The 20323-nt window shown below is 40.0% G+C and overlaps 1 non-coding gene across 1 annotated transcript; it reads right to left on the reverse strand.

Annotated features, from left to right (window-relative positions):
* Positions 1-18228: 18228 nt before the first annotated feature.
* On the reverse strand, positions 18229-18396 carry LOC119856473. The gene has a single exon (XR_005293322.1). It is a non-coding gene; the product is annotated as a U1 spliceosomal RNA (small nuclear RNA).
* Positions 18397-20323: the final 1927 nt, after the last annotated feature.

A 20323-nucleotide genomic window follows, 5' to 3' on the forward strand; every position in this document is an offset into this window, starting at 1 on the left:
TTCAATCTCTCTGGTCACTCGATCACAGACCTAAGAGTGGCTATACTTCAACAAAAAAGCTTCAAAAACAGACTCCAACGAGAGACTGCTGAATTGGAATTAATTTGCAAACTGGATACAATTAACTTAGGCTTGAATAGAGACTGGGAATGGATGAGTCATTACACAAAGTAAAACTATTTCCCCATGGTATTTCTCCCTCCCACCCCACCCCCCACTGTTCCTTTGATATTCTTGTTAACTGCTGGAATTAGCCTACCTGCTTGTCACCATGAAAGGTTTTCCTCCTTCCCCCCCCTGCTGTTGGTGATGGCTTATCTTAAGTGATCACTCTCCTTACAGTGTGTATGACAAACCCATTGTTTCATGTTCTCTGTGTGTGTGTATATAAATCTCTCCTCTGTTTTTTCCACCAAATGCATCCGATGAAGTGAGCTGTAGCTCACGAAAGCTTATGCTCTAATAAATTTGTTAGTCTCTAAGGTGCCACAAGTACTCCTTTTCTTTTTGCGAATACAGACTAACACGGCTGCTACTCTGAAACATATTCAAAAATGTGACTCTTGGAAAAAAATGGCTTCAAAGTTTATTTTCTCATTATTTTCCATATCATATTTGCTCATTTTACAAGTCCCTTTCCCCTGCCCATACAGCATGACAACTCAGCAGTTGTGTTTAGGAGTATTTATAGGAGGGGACAGGAAATGATAATGGAAGTAAGATACTCCACCTGCCTATTTGCATGCCAAAGCATGTGCATCCAGTTTTGGTGAGTAAGCCTTTGAGTCTTAGGTATCAATTAATTCTTTCCCAAATGCCCTGCAAGCTTGAATGGAACTGCTCACACTTTCATCCTCCATCTCTTTATTGATTGATTAAGACTATAACTAGAGGAATGTGAAGTTTGCCTTTTCTTCCCAGGAGTACAGAATGGCTCAAAAAGACTGGATAAATGTGGTGCAGAGAACTTGATCTGTGATTCAGTTTCCAAATCTGGGTTACGTCATATTGTTAAGTGAGACAATATGTACAGACCCCAGCACAAGCAGATGCTCATTTCTGCAACAGGAGTATGTGTATGTGTGTAGTTGTGCGTAAGGAAAAGATGCAGGAGAAAGAGGCTTAAAGATTCTAAAAATGAATCAGCTGAATTGGGTATTCATAGAGGTGGATTATGGTGATAGGGAGTCAGGTTTTTTGGGGGGGGGGGGGCAGAGGGGGATTTATTTTGAAAGTCCATCCAAAAAAAGCTAAATCTTTCTGTTTGTTAGGAGTTCCATGCTGGAGTTGCTCTCAGCCTAGGTTCTAATGCTAGATATGCACAGCACAAAACTCACCCAACTGGGATCTTTGCTGACTGTATCAGAAGACAGACCAAGAACCGACTAAGAATTGAGGATGAGCTACTCTCACACACCTCAGAGAGAGATCAGATTTGAAAGCACCATGTATGAAACAGAGTTGCAACAGTGCAGGTAAAATTAAAGTACAGCTAATGCCTGTGCATCTGTTCTATAGCTAAACAGAGGAGCAAGCAGCATGTGAGCTAACTTCCCTTTGCTGCACCAGCAATGGGCTTGACTTCTCTGTTATAAGGACTATCACCATCAAAAAGGTCATGGTCCTGAATTATGAAGGTGGTATCTTTCTTCACCACTATGTCAACAAATAAAACAATGTTCCTGATATATTATCCCAAGATATTTCTCTGTTATAATGGAATCATGTAAACCCTCTCTCTGGTTCATTTTGATAGGACTTACAAAAATCTCCCACTTCTTTCTATGCTGTGTCTGTTCTTTCCCCGCAGTCCCATCCTTCTGTAGCTTGTTCTGGCACATGAAACATAACAGATAATTCCATGTCTTCCTTGTGTGAAGCGTGCTCCTCTCTCCTAGCTGGACTGGGATAGGCCAATTTATAATCAGTGCAAGTTAAGACTTTCCATGAGCAAAATTTTTAGCTGGCATTTCAAGTATTTTTAGAATAGCAGTTTGGGGTGGGAATTGAAAATAAAGTACTAAGAGGAAAAAAAAACCTGAAGAGGAATGTAGCACTGATGACAGATTATATTTGGAGTATTTGAGTTTGACAAATGCTTGTGGCATCTCAAGCAGGTTTGTTTATTTCTTACTACTATTCCTACCAACTACTGAATATGGGAAAACATTTCTAAGAAATCTAAGTGTTGGAAAATAAGTATGCATGTGTATATATGAGAAGAAATTGGCATTAAGATGAATATCTGCATAAATAAGTACTATAGAAATCAATTTGTTTTTCAGGTGAGAATGTATTTGTAGAGTATATTAACATTTCATATTTGGGGTCTTATCACCAAGAAGCAGAAAAAATAAATAGAATCTCCTATCCCACTCTGTTGCATTCATACACATGAAAAAAAAAAGTGGCTTTATCATGACACTGAAGATCTGTTTTAAATAAAGGACTGAAAATATATTCACTTGGTATCTCAGAGTCAGGCACTCTTAGCCTGAGAAACCATAAACCATGGAACAAAAACAAAAAAACAAAACAAAAAAAGCAGCATTGGAAAACATGTTTCTTTTTGCAAGGCCTCAGGAGGGCTTTTTCATCTTTCAGGGTTTTGAATATGAACTTAAAATATATAATATAACCTGTGCTTAACTCTCACCCCTAGTCCAGAAGCTCCATTCCCTTTCTTCCTTTGCATCTCTCTATCTTATAAAGAACTGCATATCATACAGGCACGCATCCTGGGGGAAACAGCTCTCATGCTTATGATTAACTACTTTCAGTTGTTCAGACCTCTCCTGAGATGTACTGTTATCATCTCTTCCAGCTACAGGTGTGAGCGTTTTGTTTTGAATCTCTCTTGCGAGGTCAAGGAGCATAGGTTCAGCATCACTAGAAAAAAAAATATCTCCCTGGAAAAGGTGCGAGACTATGCCAGCGATGTTCAACCTTTAATACAAACTTGAATTAGAACTGGATTGACAATTGATGTAAATTGGATCTATTGATTTAAATGGACCTCGGACAATTAGTTGCAGAGAGGAATATCTGACCCTAAATCTCGTTATAGATATTTTCATTTAAGTTCAAAAGGAGTAGGGGTACAGTCCATGAAATAGAAGAACATTCAGGAGTCAGCCAGCAATACGTAATGAGTTGCGTAATTCTGAGTGATGTTGATGGGGGTTAATTACCTTCAGCAATCACAACAGGCACATTTGTTGGTAGTCTCAGGAGACAGATCAAGGACTGAAAGGGCAAATGCTGTAGATGGAACCATCATCCTAGAGGTGACCAGGCTCAAGTACTTACTTAGGTCAGCATGGGATAGTCTGCTCTGAAGTTATTCATGCAGTAACTTTTCTATGGTGAAATAGATCTCACACCCTCCAGGACATTTAAGTTCTGCACCTTTCATGAGCACCAAATTGACAAGTTATTTTTCAAAAAGTTGCTGCAAATTTAAAAATCATTCTTAAGAGGATGTTAAGCTGCAAGTGAGCTGTAGCTCACGAAAGCTTATGCTCTAATAAATTTGTTAGTCTCTAAGGTGCCACAAGTACTCCTTTTCTTTTTGCGAATACAGACTAACACGGCTGCTACTCTGATACATATTGAAAAGTTCACTTGTATGGTGCGAGTCAGGGTGGTACATCTTCATGCATAATATATACATCAGGGTGGTGCATCATCTTCATGTATAATAACTATGGTGAAATTATTAAAAATATTTAAATATCTTACCTAATTGGTACCATTGTTATACTCCTCAAGGGTTAGGTAATAATCTTACAATCTACTTTGAGAAAGGGTCAGTGCAACTCAGAAGTTCACAGTTTGGTATTTCTTCCCCCCTTTTTCCAAAAGAAACATCCGCATAAGCCAGTAAACAGATTGTTTCCTCTCCTGTTTCCGCTGTGCTGACAGGCATGTGGAGGGGATGCAATACATGCCTGGAGGTAGAGCAGCAGACTGCTATCAGCTGCTTTCTATGGTAGCAGGCAGAGAGAATTGAAGGCTCCTTGTTGCCCTCACTGAGCGTGTAGCATAGTTCATGATCTGGCCCAATATACTTAATATACAGAAGGGTGAATAGTGTGGTGGTATTAAAGTGCAAGTTTATATATTTTAAAGAGAGACCGGCATACTGGAGAAGAGACACTCACAGAGCTTTAGATGGCAGAAAATTGGGAGCTGGGAAGCACAGCAGGGGAAAAGGGGCAGCTGGTGTTTTATTATGTCATGATTTAAGGACTTTTTGACAATAATACTTGTGAAATTGAAGGGCAAAAGCCTTGCTTCTTTACTCTAGAGACAAGATTCCTGTTTTGCTTTCACTCTGGCAATCCTTTTCTGAAGGCCACATGTGATCTAAACTCGCAGTAAATGATATTTAATCTAATGATTACAATACAATTCTGTTCACCATGGACTGGAAGGGCTTGGGGGAGCCCCTTTTTAAAGTTCTGCAACCAACTGATTTCCCCTCCATTGGATAAGTTCACCTCCCACTGTGGAAGTTGATACATCATCTCTACCAAGATTATTTCTATTCCTGAAGCTCAAAAACACTTCTGCAATGAGGACTTGAAGTAGGGGATTTTGGCCTTTGGAAAAAACTAATTTGCATAGCATGCAAGCATATTTTTATTAAAGCATTTCCTGGGAGAGGCTACACCCAACCCACCTAGACACTAGCCCCTCCCCCCAACTCAACATTACATAAATTTAACACTACATAATGGAAGCATCACACATTTCAGCTATGAACATGTGTAATCTGCATGGGTGCTTAGGCCCTGATCCTACAAAGACCTAGTCATGCCTTATGCAAGCCGTCCCATTGACTTGAAGATAAGTACAAGTAAGCACAGGATGTGGGTCTGAGCAGTTTGCTTGTCAAGTGTTGGTGCCTCCCTCTTTGCTTGTGATTTTGTTTAGAAGGGGAAACAAATGATGCTCAGTTTCTCCTCTGCCAGCACGTGTGGCACTTGTCCTCCTTCAAGTAAAGGGGGTTTAAAAGTCACAGGTTTATGGGGCCTTTTTTATTTTTTTGTTAGAGCCCTTTGTTAAAGCATTTTTAGTTTTGGAGAGGATTTCACCAAGATGAGGGGTGTAATGTGCCCATAAAGAAAAAGGGGGAGAAATTAAGGAATCATCAAAATATAGCCCTAGAAAGGACCTCAAGAGGTCATCTGTTCCATCTCCCTAAGGTGAGGCAGGATTTAAGTTTTTCCCTTTTAAAAGGATGATCCTTTCTTATAACCAGGTTGGCACAGAATTTCACATGGCAAACACATTTTATTTGTCCTTTTTGTGCAAAAACAGTTTCTCAGACAAAGCCCGAAAGCAAGGAAAAACTCTTTCCATCATTAAAGCGGGGCTATTTCAGTCTTAAATAAAAGAGTGGTTGTTTCTCTAGCTGAGTCCCATTTATGTCCTCTAAGTTAAGGCAAAACTTTCATTCAGGCATATTTTCCCAGCTGCCTGAATAGTGAAGAAATCAGAAAGCCCTTGGGAGAAGCTAAGGTTGCAGAGATCTGCTAAATTACTGCACAGCTAGGACCAGGAGGAAGAACCCTGCACCCTATTGTTGTTTAAGAAAACTATACAATAGTAGAAAACAAATAATACCCACCAGGAGGATAATTTAGCGGTAAAGCACCATTTTCTTTACCAGTTTGGTACAGGTACAGAGGAAACATCACTCTTTTCCCCTGTCAAACTTACTTTCTGGAACAGATTCCAAATAGACACGAGCCAACCATACAGCTGCTGCTGAATTTACTTGCCCCACTCAGATGCAAAAGTTTCTGTATTTTTAAAAGGAAATTGCCATATTTAAAAAAAAAATCAGATAAGTACTCAAGGGGAGGCAGGAGATTCTTCTTGGCACAGAGGGCAGTTAAGGTGACAATGGGAGTTGGGTGCTTAAGTCCCATTTGTGAGTTTGAAAATGCCTCCCTCGAATATTCAGCTCATTGCTCTAAAATATCCTCAAAGGGATTTGGCTAAAAGTCATACAATCAATGACAATTTTAATGATGTGACATATGCAATTCATTGTGTGATGCATACATACACAGTATATGATTCATACCTTACCTTATGTCATGCATTTCTAAATACAAGGTTTTGCATTGTATTCGCAAAGTCACCTCTTACTGCCACAATGCTGTGATGGTTGGGTTGCAAATATTGCATGAGAATGTTTGAATCTAAACTAAAACTGCTTTTCTAAATATATTTTTAAAAAGTCTATTAATATTAGGTTTTGTGGAAGTCCATATATTTTCTACACACAAGAACTGTGGGCCAGATCCTCAGCCACTCTGTTGCTGTCAATGCCTTCCCTGTGATTGAAGCCAATGATGTTATGCTGATTCACACCTGATGAGCATATGAGACTGTATGTTAAGATGTTGACTCTTGTTTGCAATTTAAAGCAAAACCATCTATTCATGCATCTAAAACAGCTGGTAAGTGTCTGATCTACGTAATATTTGGAATAGCAATACTTAACACTTTATCTTCAAGGCATTTTACAAATATTCATTAATGTTAATAATGCATCTATTAGATCAGTAAGTCACCCTGATACTGCTGATTAAGCATGCAAGTCAGTCTATGAAGGGTTGGGACCTGTGGTAGAGATTTTCAAAGTGTGCTCAACTCCTATTGAAAGTCAATGGGACCTGGGTGCCTAAGTCCTCTTTGTGACTTTGAAACTCTCCCCCACAATACTATTCCCTTTTTATAGATGGTGAAACTGATTTAGCAATTTGCCCAAGGCTACACAGCACGTCAATTTCAGGAGAAGGATTAAGATCTGGTCATTTTAACCAGGAAACATAGCTTTCTGCATGGATAATTAAACTCCACCTGGGATCAGATCAAGATTCTTCTTCACACATTTGATTTCCACGATAATTACCATAGGTTTCCTTTTTGTGGAAAGCAACACAAAATCATCATTGCAAATCCCAAAGGGACATGGTCTCTTTAAGAATCAAACACCACAATCTCCAGCTAGCCAAAGCCACAAACTGTTTTGCTTTTTTTGAAATTGACAAAAATGTGACTTATTTGGTCACCAGTTGACAGTGCTGTGAATTATTTTAAATGTACAAGTTTAGAAGTGATCGCTCATGCAAAGCCCTTAATGGGACTGATTCATCTTATTGGCAAGATTTCAGCAGTGCAGCAGCATCATGACCTTGTAGGACCACTTAAGGCTTAGAACTGCAAAAGGTATTTTGGCACCTAATTTCCATTGATTTTAATAGGAATCAGGCACCTAAATACCTGTGAGGATTTATGCTTTAGTTCCTCTAAAAATGGCAACCTCAAAAGCTGAAATTGACATGTGCAGCAGTGAGAGCTTTCTCAGCCACTGGTCCATGACTAAGAAACTTGTTTCTAGAAGATAGTGGTATGGCCATGAACCTCAGCACATTCACAAACAAATGTTGGACCTAGCCTTTCGTCAGTAACATCCCCCCAAATCACATTTAAATAAGCACACAAATCCTCTCTGCAGACATCTCGTAAACACTTCCATAAAGGGAAATCTTTACATAAAACCATAATAGTGGCTTCTATACCACCCCCATCCTAGACACAAGTACAGAGGGTATGACCAAAGAAGAGAAGTGTGGCTCAATGTTGTGTCCTATGCCTTGACAGTCTCTACCTGCTGGAACAGCCCCTTAGGGTCATTGGCAGCTTGTGACATATAGGGCAGCAAAGGTGTACAAAAAGCTTCTTTGCATCCTTAGTCCTCAATAGCTCTAAACTCTCCACAGCCACAGCTGAGGATCTTCACTGCTTCTAAGTGCCTGATTAAAGTCACAACTGAATTGGTCACAACAGTGAGCATTACTCGCAGTAGTTAGTTTTTGCAGGATTAGACTCTCCCAGGATAAGCTGCTCACCAAACTGTTTCCATGACTGCTGAATTGCTTTGACACTGATGTGGGCTTTTTCATATCAATCAATACAAAATGTTGCATGGTTTCTGTGATATCCTATGTCTTTGATACAATCACGGTGGAAAAAGCAGACAGGAGCATTTGCATAACGTGCTGTGACAAGCATACAACCAATTGAACAAAAGGTCACAAATAATAGGTGATATGAACATAAAGAACTGTCTCCCATGAGGTCATGCATGATTGTTCTCTGCACAACTGTGAAATGTTATAAAATATTGGTTGTAGAACAGAATATCCCAGAAGAGATATGGTACCAGAAGTCTTCTCCAGCTATGAAATTTTTCACAGCGCAGTAGAAATAATGGAATGAGGCATCACTGGTCTACATGTTAACTCAGAAGGGATTTTTTCTTGTCTGCAAAATGAATTGGAGTGTATGTGTTATTTTCAAGGCACTTATTCAAGTAACTCCAGCTGCTCTTTTGCTGATAATGAAAGTGACTCAAATGAATTTAGAAATTTTACTAACAATAACTTAGAAATAATATAATTGTTACTCTTTACAAAAGTAATAATTTGATTCCTGAGTCGATAAAATGACAGGTTTTTAATTTGATTATTGCCATAGAAAGGTAAAGGCCAATTATATAACTGCTATCTTAATGTACAGTTTAGTTTTAGTACTGTAAGTTGTCTTTAATCAGCATCTTCTGACAGATTCAGGGAGCCAGATGCTTTGTCTGGAGCAGGCAAGGCCACACGGAATGTTTGGGAAGCTGAAGCTTTCACACAGTTCACGTGTCATCACCAAGTAAAGTTACTGCTTCCTTGCATTCTGACTAGATGACAGGGTCCACTTGTATAATAGTAATTAAGACTTTATCCTACCTGGAGAAACCATTTTCCATGATTCCTGAAGGCCCTATGCCCTAGTTACTTTATAATGCTCTCCATCTCTGACCCACCACAGCATCGGATATGACTACTCACAAGGCTTGTACTAACTGCCCCAAGATCATCATAGGTGCCAAAGGCAGAGCATTCATAGTAACAGATTTTCTGCAGTTTGCTCCTACTCAAACTTGCTTATATTTAGAAACTCTTTCTAGGCACATTTATTTGCCCAGACTTTGTGCAGGCTACAAATCATGCACATGTAGTGCCATTGCTGAAGGGACATGGCTTGATTTTATCAGCACTCTCACAAAGTTCAATGAGGAAAGAGAAATCCAAAAATGAAGGAGGCTTAATTCAGTTAAATGAAAGAAAAGACCCAATGGGATCAACACACTTGGCAAGCTTTGCAAACTGTATAAACTATATTTTGCTAAATGTAACCTAATAAAAGAAGAAATCATTGATTTTTCTAAAAAGGAGGGATGGGGCAACAGTGGACGCTACTGAATTCCCACTAGCTATTGACAGGAAATGAGTAGCATTTTGCGCTAAGTCTCCTTATTGTGATCAGGTATGGAAGCGTGACTTATCAAAAGTTGCCTGGCACTTCCTATTATAAGACCGGTTTCAGAATTGTAGCCGTGTTAGTCTGTATTAGCAAAAACAATAATGAGTCATTGTAGCACATTAGAGACTAACAAATTTATTTGGGCATAAGCTTTTTGTGGGCTAAAACCCACTTCATCAGATGCATGGAGTGAAAAATACAGTAAACAGTATAAATATTACAGCAAATGAAAAGATGGGAGTTGCCTTACCAAGTGGTGGTGGGGGGTGGTCAGTACTAATGTGGCCAATTAAATTAAGGTGGAAGTGGCCTATTCACAACAGTTGACAAGAAGGGGTGAATATCGAGAGGGAAAATTACTTTTGTAGTGCTAATGAGCCAATGCAATCAAGGTGAACGTCACCCATTTCCAACAGTTGACAAGAAGGTGAGAGTATCAGCAGAGGGAAAAATTACTTTTTGTAGTGACCCATCCACTCCCAGTCTTTACTCAGGACTAATTTGATGGTGTCCAGTTTGCAAATTAATTCCAGTTCTGCAGTTTCTCATTGAAGTCTTGATATTCTCCCCTTCTTGTCAACTGTTGAGAATAGGTCACTTCCACCTTAATTGAATTGGTCTTGTTAGTACTGACCCCTCACTTGGTAAGGCAACTTCCCATCTTTTCATGTGCTGTAATATTTATATGGCTTACTGTATTTTCCACTCCATGCATCTGATGAAGTGGGTTTTAGCCCACGAAAGCTAATGCCCAAATAAATTTGTTAGTTTAAGGTGCCACAAGGACTCCTCATTGTTTTATTATATGAGCCTGTTTTTAGTTGCTTATAACTTTGAGAGAATTTAAGTATTTAGGCTGAAATTCTCTATGCTGAGTGACTGCCTCAGGGTGAATAGTTTTGGAAAATGTCAGTTAAAATGGTTCAGCCATTTCCAAGAATGAGTTTAGGGAAAAATACATTGTTTTGGCCCTGTTAACTGGTGACCTTTTTTTTTTGAGGACCTCTAGAGCGACACAGAGACTTGAAATTTGTCAGACAGATGGCTTTTGTGTCAGGGATGTGCTGTATGACATTGCCATGAAAATTCTCCCAAATTTGGCCAAGCTGTAAGCTTTAGAAAAAAATGCAGTTTACACATGCTCATTTGAGACCTCCTAGAGCTTCACAGCTAAATTCCCCAGAGATTCTATCTGCACTAGAAATGATCCAGCCTGGGGCTCAGCAGGACTTTCCATGAAATTGCAGTTCCTAGCTCTAAGCCATGTTGGGTCTGGGTCCAGGAAACAGAATGAGAGCAGAAGCCCGTTGCTCCTGTGCTCTCAATGCCCACTCTTACTGGTCCCTGGCAGGAGGTAGCTGCCTAAATCAAATGTAGAGTGGACTAGAGCCAGGCTGGGAGATGGGGAGAGTTGTTTGGGTGGAAGGGGTGAAGGAAACTGGGACTGGGATCTGGAGGGAGAGAGGGAGATAGATCTAGCAAGAAGCAAGGTGCAAAAGGAGAACTGGAGCTTGCTGGGCAAAGGGACTGGGACAAGGAGCACAGTAGGGAGACTGGGGATGGGAGCTGGTGGGGATGATGAAAGTGGACGTGGGAGCAACTGGCGGCTGGGCTCAGGGCAGAGATGGACAGAGATTGCTAGGGAGCTGAGGGGGACTGGGACTGGCTAGGCAAGGAGACTGGCATTGTGAGTGGTGGGGGGGATACTAGGACTGTCTAGGCAAAGACTCTGGGACTAGTATTAGATGCCTGAGAGGTGGCCATTAGGACTGGCTATATGAGGCGAATGGGACTGGGACAAGGAGCCAGGGAAGAAACAGGTGGAGAGTAGAGGGAAAAAGTGTCAGATAGAATCAAGTTGGGGGAAACAGGCAGAAAAGTCTGTGCCCACCACCAGAACCGGGAATGGAGCTCAAGATTCCTGAGTCTCACCAACCCCCTCCCGTCAGCTAAGATCTTTGAAACTCATCAGGAGTGGCCTTAGCTGTTTTGTTGCCCACATTGGAAAAATGTCTCTCCCTCTCTCACTCGCAGCACCAGGGGCAAAATAAAAATCCAATAAAGGCTAGCCAATGAATCAGAGAACAACAAAAACACTCTACCTATCAAAGCAAGGGTTAAAAAATAAAATCCAGCAGCACAGTGATGTGGTGATGGCCACCTCTGGAAGTTGGTGATCAGGGTGACAGTGCTGCTCGCCCCCGGATCCAGCCTGAAGTCCATTGGTAACTTGTCCCATCCCCCTCTGGTACTGGTCCATATAGAGGATGACAACTCACTATTGCAATAGGTTACTCCATTAGTTCAAGTCATGGAGGTCTGTGCAGTGGATCTAAAGATTCCAACCTGATCATGATGCATGTGTGTGTTAATATGATGCTACACATGTAGAATTCCTCTTTTTTAAAAAAAAATTGTTTTAAAAACCCAACAAAATTGCACACAAAAAAGTACATAAAAAGATCAAGGCTTACTGGCTGGATATTGTGAAAAAATAGTGTGTGATCATATCATTAAAAATTGTATCATAATGCAAATTCACAAAAGGACCAAATCAAATTTACAAATTCTGGCACTTCCTAACTTCTGAATTCTTGACTTTGCAAACTTAATAATGTTTAATGAAATCTGTATGCGTGCGTAGTAGATTGTTGGTTGATGGCTGCATGGACATAGGTAGGGTACACATGTTGCCCAGATAGACACCAAAACCTTCTATATGGACATGTTTTACAACCCTTGGCATCCATGCAGCTCGTGCTTGAAGAAGAAAGATACTTCCTGGCATGGCACACTAATAGGCGCCGGAAGGTTATACTATGTCTTCTATAAGTACTTGGTAATACTGTGTATATAGATGGGACAATAAAGGATACACTGTGCACTGCTGGTCCCCAGCTGCATAAAGGAGACAGGGTGCAAGGTGTCCCCCATGTGCCATAGTTTCTGTGTTCCCTAAAGCACAGAGACTGCTTTCTCTCTGTCCTCTACAGGACAGGGAAGGGGCACCAATAGGATCCTGATAACCACCTGTATGCATGGGGCAACACTGATGGGTGGCCTGAAGTGAGGAATATAGTGCATCCCTCAAGGAATATAGGTGCAGGATTGTTCAATTGAGCACTTAAATAATCCCATTGATTCCCTCACTTTTCTTTGGCACTGTTTGGAATTCTTTTTCCACACAGTTATCCTCTGTATTTCAGTTGCCATAACAACTCCACATTTTAATCTGTCATCACTTTTTTCATCAGACGAGTTTAGAGGTAGATTTCAGTCTTTCAGGATTGGTAGAATTATGGTAGACCTATGTAGACGCACATCCTCAAAGGCAAAGGAATTTTAGCTTTTGTTTTCAGAGGGATCGGGACATGCTTGATATGAATCCAGTTCTGAGCCCTAGATTACTAAAATGAGGTAAATTATTGAAGCATTTTATCAAGGGATGTGGTAAATTCTCCAGCACTTCAACTCTTGAAATCAGGACTTGATGTCTTTCTGAAAGATACAGTCAATTTAACCAAAATGTTATTGGGGAAGGTGCAGGGATTACTGGGTGAAATTTAATGGCCTGTGTGTTATGCAGGAGGTTAGATACAAACTCATAGTGGTCCCTTCTGGGCTTAGACTTTAAGGCCAGAAGGGACCATTTTGACCATCTAGTCTGACCTCCTACACATTGCAGGCCACAGAACCTGACCCGCCCACTCCTGTAAGAGACTGATAACTTTAATAGTTCAGCCAGAGGTTCTCAAATCATGATTTAAAGACTTCATGTTACAGAGATTCCACCATTTACACTAGTTTAAACCTGCAAGTGATGCATGCCCCATGCTACAAAGGAAGACAAAAGCTCCCTGGGCTCTCTGCCAATCTGACCTAAGGCAAAATTCCTTCCTGACCCCAAATATGGCAATCAGTTAGATCCTGAACATTTGGACAAGAACCACCAGATGGACACCTCTTAAATGCCCACTATATCCTCATCTCTGTAAAAGACACAGGACCTAATATGCACACTTACATCAGTCTTAGACAGGTATGACTCCACAGACATCAACATAAGTGAGGTCCAATACTTTGTCCCCAGAATAATAAAATCTAAATATGGGAAGTTCTTCTTTCTCTCTTACTCTTATTCTTTGAGCAGTCACTAACCAATGCTTATTTTGAGCAAGCTCTAACCGATAGAAACTAAGGGATGAATATAACTATTATCACACCTAAAAATAATTAGAATAGCAGCAACAAAGAGAATTAGGGGCAATTATTGGCATTTTTAAAAGAGTCAGTTGACTGACAATGCAAGTGACTGCTTTCTTTATCTATATTGTATAGGGTGGAAGAGTTTGGTTTTTGTGTCTCTCTCTCTGAATCTGTTGAAATGCAAACAGATTCTCTTTAATTTAAACAAATCAATGTTTTGTTTTTAATTAGATCTTGCATACTAGTACAGAAGTGCAGTTAAAGACCTATTAACTGCAAAAAAGATGGGAAACCTCTGTAAGTCAGTCCTACTTTCATTTAGCTAGAATTATTACTTATTATGCTATAGTATGCTATAGTTGAAAAAATTTGCTTTTCAGCCAACACAATATCACAATTATAAGCAAAACAAACACTTTGTACTAAAACTGCAGGCATTTGTGTCAAATGAGGATTTGTTTCTACATGCAATAAATCCTGAAATCATTATTCTAATGTTGAAGAACTGCAATGTAAAGGGAAACAAAATGCAGCCTATATTACTGAGGCCACACTTTTTAATAAATGGGTGCCTAAATTAAGTTCCTAAATCCATATTTAGGTGGCTAAAATTAGTGGCCTCGTTTTCACTCAACAAGCTTCTGTTAAAGTCAAAATTAGGCTATTTATTTCCTAAATAAGTATATGGGAGTCTACCTTTAGGAATACATATTAGGCAAGTTTGGCTTGGAGATTCTATTAGTGCTGAGTAGTGCACATAGTGACTCTAGTCTGCATTACTGATAAAAACTCCAAATTCATTCAATGGCAGTCTATGCGATAGGTGCTGGAACTAGAGGTATGGAGGGTGCTGCAGCAGCCCAGAGCTTGAAGTGGTTTCCATTATACACAATGTTTACAGTTTGGTTCAATGGCTCTTAGCACCCCCACTATAAAAATTGTTCCTGGTCTCTTCCCCTCTAAAATTCTTCTGCTACATAGAATTGAGCAGATACAAAAACAAAAAAAGTTCATTGACAAAAATACAAATTACTCATAATATTTGGGTAAATATTTAAGCCTGGTGAATTTTTTTGAATTTTCAGCAGATTATATTTTTAATCTCAGAAATATAGTGCTGGAAGGGACCTTGAGAAGACATCAAGTTCAACCTTCTGTTCTGAGGAAGGAAAAAGAAAACGAGACCTTCCCTGACCGGTATTTGTCTAAACCAATTCTTAAAAATGTGTGTTGTGCCGTATTACTTTTCCAACAGACCTCTGGGTAGTTAAAGTCCCACATTACTACTAGTTCTTTTGTTTTGGATATTTCTGTTATTTGTTCAAGAAATATCTGATCTGCCTCCTCTTTCTGATTTGGTAGTCTATAATAGACCCCTTGTCATGAGCTCACCCCTATTTTTTACCCTGTTTATTTTTGCTCAGGGACACACAAGCCTCTCACTGCCTTCTGATCCTCAGAACAAGTTTGTGTATTCTTTATGTACAAAGCAACACCTCCTCCATTTATATCCTGCCTGTTTTCCTGAGCAAGCTATTTCCCTTTATACCAATATTTCAGTCATGAGACTTATCCCACTAAGTCTCTGTGATGCCAATTAAATCTTATTTATCTTATGGCTTAATACTTCCAATGTGTGTATTATTTATTTTTTGTGAAAAACTTGTTTTTCCAAACACCCTATAAAAGGACATTTTTTTTAAAAAAAAGTAGCTAGTGTTTTGCATAATATTTATTGTGCTATTTAAAATAAATCTTAGTCATAAGATTTCAAAATTGAATGTACTCTAGAATAAGAGTATTACTACTTTTAACTACAGCTCCTCTACTCAAACAGGGTAATATTCCCCCTGGAAATAAGTGATATCTATGCTTTGTCTTGTTAATTTGTTATAGGCTTACATTTTCCTATTCCCCTACCTCCTATAGAAGCGTGGCTTCTACTAAAAATCTTCCTGAAAAAGTTAGCTTCAGTAGCATCTCTTCATGCCGTGCCATAGCAGGACTTTCCTTATTTTTCTCAGCAGCCACGATAGTAGTTTCGTTCCTATTCCATCTGCAAATGACAGGCTCTATAATCAAGCAGTATCTTTAATCCTAGCTGTACACAATAATGACTACCACAGCAGCACCAGCTCCATTTCCTATCCTTAACAGCAGTAGCACTATCAGAATAATTGGCTCTAATCCATACATAATTAAGATGAGGAAACTGCTGTTTTGGCTTTAGAAAGATTGTTTTTGGGGAAAAAAAAACAACCTGTTTTCCCATCGAAATCCCAGCAGCATATCTTCTGAAGGAACTGATATGTTCAAATATTTGTTTTGTCACAGTACAGATAGGGGTACAGAAGCACTGTTTGATTTACATAAGTGTTTTCAATTTACAATACTTCAGATTTTTTATAGCTATCATCAAGGTGTCAGAGCACTGGTACTCCAGTTCTAGGTAGTCCCCCACAAAAGGTTTTAAACTAGTGTTCACCTCAAAACATCCCTTTTTTACCCACATTAGTTTTAACTAGTTGTGCTCACACTGGAATTTGTAGTGAAAGGGAACTGCCTAATTTAAGTCTGTGGGTGTAGCTCATTCAGCCAACCCTGTTCACTGAGCAGAATGATGCAGGCGGATCCCCCTATGCTGAGCTTTTTTGCAAGTTAATGAAGCACACTTCTTTTGACTGGACTCATGGGTAAGCATTAAAAAGGTCACTATTTGCCAACAGTTGCAACACCCTGAAATGAATCTAGTTTTTCCCCTCATTCTTAGCTAGCTGCACTACTTTTGTGGTAATGGTTGGCCAATAGAGTCTTGATCAGGAGAAGTTGGTGAATGAAGATAGAGGGATGGATTCTAAGCAGTAGATTGCAACTTTATTAAACTGGACACAAGGGCCTATCCAGTCAGACTTTCGCATATTAGACATTTTCAGTAGTTCTGGGGGAGTAAGGGGAGGTTTACAGGGCACTCAGTATCTCACCCATAACTCAGGATGGGCTTTCCTCAGCCTAGCCGTATGATTCAGCTCACTCTTAGAATCCTTTAACACACGCACACATACATGCACACCTTTGAGGGGTACAGACCAGTGGCACTAATTCAGATACTTTTTGGGGAGATAAGGGGGGCAAATTCTAGTCTCTGTCACTCTAGCAGGGACCTTGTTCCTGTCCATGTTCATCCCCACCTCCTCCCACAGGGACCATGATTCTCCCACAGCTGGGGAGTCTCCCTTTTCACTCACCCCACAGAGTGCATGTGCTGGTGCTGACAGGAATTGAGTTCTTGGCAGACTCCCCTGTGCTCCATCATATAAGAAAAGACCACTGCTTAAAAGTGGTCAGGCCATAGCACCCCTCCCCTGCTTGCACAGTCTACAGAACTTTAAGTAAGCGCAAAAACATTGGGAGATAGTGGTTGCTCCCTTCACTGCCCACAAATCCCCTGTCCACTAGGACAGAGGACACAAAAAAAGGGAGGGGAGGCTTCACCTGTGAAGCCCAAGAGGTCTCCTGCCATCCCATAGGCACAAGAGTCATCAGCAAAATCCCAGGTCTTTTACTTCTGGGACCTAACCCTTTTAGCCTTTGAACCACACTGGAAACAGTCTGCAAGTTGCAATGAACTAACATCCCTACTAAGTACTACCACTAATTACCCAGTCCCACTTCCACCTAACCTAATTGTGCCTTTGAAATGTTGTGAGGAAGATGGGGAAAAAATAGGCCTATGTCAGTTTGGCCCCAACACGAAGAAAAAAGATCCTTCCCACTTCCCCGAACATGCACTTGGGGAAACCCACAGTATCAAATATCAGATGCCTCAGGTCTGATATTAGAGTTATGGAGTTGGGATGGTGATTGGAAAAACAGTGCAGGTAATAGCTCCCATGTATCCGAGTGAAGATTTAAATTAATGCAAAGGGAGAATGTGGGGGCCAATCATCTCCCTTCTTCCTCCTACTTACTAATGGGTGAATAGAGCCTCTGCAGGAGGAGGGACCTCTCTAGTGTGTCCCCACCATGCATTTCCCCCACTTTTCTTCTGAGGCTGTCCCAAATCACTGCAGCTCCAGTCAAGTTTCCCACCCATTGCTCCAGGTTGGTGGCATTTTTAAATGGTTTCCACTTTACATTGGAAATGCATTGTGATGCTACTTATCAAATCCTGTGCAGTCATGCCCAGTCATCTTACAAAGATTTATGCATGTGCTTATTCTGCAAAGTATCTGAGTAACTTCGCTCCATTGATAGTCCCACTGAAGTCAAGTGAGTTATATTAAAACACATGTGTAACTGTTTGCTGGTTTTGTGTGAGATTTGGCTCTATGCTTACAAAAGCACGTTCCCTATATTGAAGTCCTAACAAATAAGGCCCTGATTCAGCAAAGTACTCAAGCACATGATTAATTTTAATGATATCTAGTTCTTATATAGCTCTTTTCATCGGTAGACCTCAAAGCATTTTACAAAGGATCATCTACCACATCTTACAGACAGGTAAACTGAGGCACAGAGCTATGAAGTTACTTCCTGAAGGTCACCCAGCATGCCCTGGGCAAAGCCAAGAATAGAATCTTGATCTCCCGACTCCAAGTGCTGTATCCCATTTCCTTTCCGTACAAAGCTAGGGGACATTGAAATGAAGTCCCATCACCCCACAACAAATTATGCAGTAGTTTCCCTGACATTTCAGAAAGTTGCAGGCATAAGTATACCTCTGGTACAATGGATGAGCCTCACCCTGGGAAAACCACTTCCGTGTTCATGATATTCCCTCATCCAGGTAAGTAATCACACCCTTAAGTGCTTTTCTGAATCAAAGATTTAATTCACATTATCATTGCTATTTATATTATTTGTACAATAACGTGTGCATGTGTGAGAGATTGATTTATGAAACTGGGTCCAGCAAAAATAAAATTATCCAATCCAATGTCAATACAAATATTGTACTATATCAGAAATTATTGTACATTTCCCTTCTCATTTCAAACATATGTAAACAATTTTCTGCCTACACCCTACCCCACAAAGATTGTTTGGTATCTCAATCAGCTACCAGTGGTTTCTATGTGACTTTTAACCCCTGGACAGGGTCTCTGCCTGTTTTTCATTTTATGAGAATTGAACAAATTCTAAATTAAGGAAGGTTTGTAGCAGGAAGAGATGGTCAAAAAACCAGAGTCTTTCTGGATATTTAACTTTCAAATGATAGTCCCCAAATGTGTCCGTGGGAAATGAGAATTTCCTACAGGAGTTTTTATTTTAGCTGGACAGATGAAGACTAATGATAAGGTCAGAATTTCCTTAAATAAGTCCTAACAGATGGGTCCTCTTGGATGGTGTGATGACAAAAAGCAAGACAAGAGATGCAAGTCACTTCTTCAGCAGTAGAGCCATCCTGCTTATGCATTTTGGCCAGGCCAGGCGTGCTGCTGAGCACATCATGGGGCACAAGCTGGTCAAGATCTTGCTCTGCTGTTGTGCAGGACCATGGGCCTGTCTCCTTATTGATAGGTGGAGTCAGGGGAACAGGGAAACTATAACCACATAGTATAGGGAAGGAATTGGTCCTAGTAGGGAAGCCTATGTGTAGGGAAAGTGTGACCACAGACATGGGAAAGCACTCTGAGGAGACTGGTGAGAAGTGGGGGTGGGTGATTCTAGAGATGAAGGTCAACTGTGTCCCTGCTATGGGATAACAGCCATTAGCATGTTCAAGGGGAATGCTGCTCTAGGATGGAGATCTGGGTTTACATTAACAAGACAACTAAGTGGAGTTAGTAACTAACATGTTTTTTTAGAATTTACATCTAGGAAAATATTTTGTAGGTATAACACTAATGTTAATAATGTACTGGAAATGCATAATAATGTTGCCCCTCAGGATAAACTAAAAGACATGATTGAGAATGAGGAATGAAGTGAGAGAAGAGCAGGATTACATTTGATAGATATTGATTTCCTTTAGATTTGTTAAGTAAATTGGGTGGGTGATGTGGAAAATATTAGAATAAATGAGTAACAAGGGTGTGTGTTAAAGATGTAATTTTAATGAATAGAAGATTGAATTTTAATGAACAGATGAAATTGCACAAAAATAGGAAGAATTTCTTACAGTTTCACTTTTAATTTAACCTTAGTATACTGGACCTAGAGGTTAAGTTTATACCAAAGTAAAGAAAATTCTCAGTAGCTTGATTGTAAAGAAACTGGTCAATGATTTTTATCTAAAAGAGATGGAATTCTGTGCTTCTGCATCTGTAAAAAGGCCATACAATAGCTAAAATATTAAGGTAAATATTTCCACCTATAATAAAAGGTACTTTTCAAATCAATTGCTGAAATGCATGTTTGACTAGTGTTTAAGTAAACCTGGAACAATGCATTATAAAAACCACATGCCATACTGACAATTATTAATGTTCCACAGGAGTCCAGTCCTGGACTTGCAGGGTTAGCACAATTTGGGATTGAAATGCATTTGCAGAACTGTGTGAGAAAACTTGAAAACTGAAAGAACCTGCATTACACATGGCCCCAACTCTAGTGCTCTCAGTCTGTCCCTCAGGAGCACTAAGATTTACTTTGAAATATGTAGGTGCGTGGGGAAGGGGGTAGTGCAGAGGTGAAAAGTGATGGCAGTGGACAAATCACATTATTTTTAAAAATACAGTTTTCATGCAGATAGGGACTTGCTTCCAACTAGTAACTTTCA

The sequence above is a fragment of the Dermochelys coriacea genome, chromosome 5 (assembly GCF_009764565.3).
Source record: "Dermochelys coriacea isolate rDerCor1 chromosome 5, rDerCor1.pri.v4, whole genome shotgun sequence".
Taxonomy (NCBI): Eukaryota; Metazoa; Chordata; order Testudines; family Dermochelyidae; genus Dermochelys; species Dermochelys coriacea.